The sequence below is a fragment of the Triticum dicoccoides genome, chromosome 5A, assembly GCF_002162155.2.
Source record: "Triticum dicoccoides isolate Atlit2015 ecotype Zavitan chromosome 5A, WEW_v2.0, whole genome shotgun sequence".
Classification (NCBI taxonomy): domain Eukaryota; kingdom Viridiplantae; phylum Streptophyta; class Magnoliopsida; order Poales; family Poaceae; genus Triticum; species Triticum dicoccoides.
Window position 1 is genome coordinate 506222885 of NC_041388.1, and position 2104 is coordinate 506224988.

The following is a 2104-nucleotide window of genomic DNA, read 5'->3' on the forward strand; positions in this document are numbered from 1 at the left end:
CGAAATCGGGATTTTGCCGGAGTACCAGGAGGTTACCGGAACCCCCGGGAGGTATATGGGCCTTAGTGGGCCTTAGTGGAAGAGAGGAGAGGTGGCCAGAGATGGGCCGCATGCCCCTCCCCCCTTTGGTCTGAATAGGACAAGGAGAGGGGGCCGGCCCCCCTTCCTCCTCTCTCTCCTCTTTTCCCCCCTCCGCGAATCCTATTCCAACTAGGAAAGGGGGGGAGTCCTACTCCCGGAAGGAGTAGGACTCCTCCTGGCGCGCCACCTCTTGGCCGACCAGCCCCCCCCCCCTTTGAGCCTTTATATACGGAGGCACGCGGCACCCCTAGAGACACAAGTTGATCCACGTGATCATATTCTTAGCCGTGTGCGGTGCCCCCTTCCACCATAGTCCTCGATAATATTGTAGCGGTGCTCAGGCGAAGCCCTGCGACAGTAGTACATCAAGATCGTCACCACGCTGTTGTGCTGACGGAACTCTTCCCCGACACTTTGCTGGATTGGAGTCCGGGGATCGTCATCGAGCTGAACGTGTGCTAGAACTCGGAGGTGCCGTAGTTTCGGTGCTTGATCGGTCGGGCCGTGGAGACGTACGACTACATCAACCAAGTTAACGCTTCCGTTGTCGATCTACAAGGGTACGTAGATCACACTCTCCCCCTCTCGTTGCTATGCATCACCATGATCTTGCGTGTGCGTAGGAAAATTTGTGAAATTACTACGAAACCCAACAGTGGCATCCGAGCCTAGGTTTTATGTGTTGATGTTATATGCACGAGTAGAACACAAGTGAGTTGTGGGTGATATTAGTCATACTGCTTACCAGCATGTCATACTTTGGTTCGGCGGTATTGTTGGACGAAGCGGCCCGGACCGACATTACGCGTACGCTTACGCGAGACCGGTTCTCCCGACATGCTTTGCACAAAGGTGGCTAGCGGGTGACAGTTTCTCCTACTTTAGTTGAACCGAGTGTGGCTACGCCCGGTCCTTGCGAAGGTTAAAACAGCACCAACTTGACAAACTATCGTTCTGGTTTTGATGCGTAGGTAAGATTGGTTCTTTCTTAAGCCCGTAGCAGCCACGTAAAACTTGCAACAACAAAGTAGAGGACGTCTAACTTGTTTTTGCAGGGCATGTTGTGATGTGATATGGTCAAGACATGATGCTAAATTTTATTGTATGAGATGATCATGTTTTGTAACCGAGTTATCAGCAACTGGCAAGAGCCATATGGTTGTCGCTTTATTGTATGCAATGCAATCACGCTGTAATGCTTTACTTTATCACTAAGCGGTAGCGATAGTCGTGGAAGCATAAGATTGGCGAGACGACAACGATGCTACGATGGAGATCAAGGTGTCGCGCCGGTGACGATGGTGATCACGACGGTGCTTCGAGGATGGAGATCACAAGCACAAGATGATGATGGCCATATCATATCACTTATATTGATTGCATGTGATGTTTATCTTTTATGCATCTTATCTTGCTTTGATTGACAGTAGCATTATAAGATGATCTCTCACTAATTATCAAGAAGTGTTCTCCCTGAGTATGCACCATTGCAAAAGTTCTTCGTGCTGAGACACCACGTGATGATCGGGTGTGATAGGCTCTACGTTCAAATACAACGGGTGCAAAACATCTGCACACGCGGAATACTCAGGTTATACTTGACGAGCCAAGCATATACAGATATGGCCTCGGAACACGGAGACCGAAAGGTCGAGCGTGAATCATATAGTAGATATGATCAACATAGTGATGTTCACCAATGAAACTACTCCATCTCACGTGATGATCGGACATGGTTTAGTTGACTTGGATCACGTAATCACTTAGAGGATTAGAGGGATGTCTATCTAAGTGGGAGTTCTTTAAGTAATATGATTAATTGAACCTAAATTTATCATGAACTTAGTACCTGATAGTATCTTGCTTATGTATGTTTGATTGTAGATAGATGGCCCGTGCTGTTGTTCCGTTGAATTTTAATGCGTTCCTTGAGAAAGCAAAGTTGAAAGATGATGGTAGCAATTACACGAACTGGGTCCGTAACTTGAGGATTATCCTCATTGCTGCACAGAAGAATTACGTC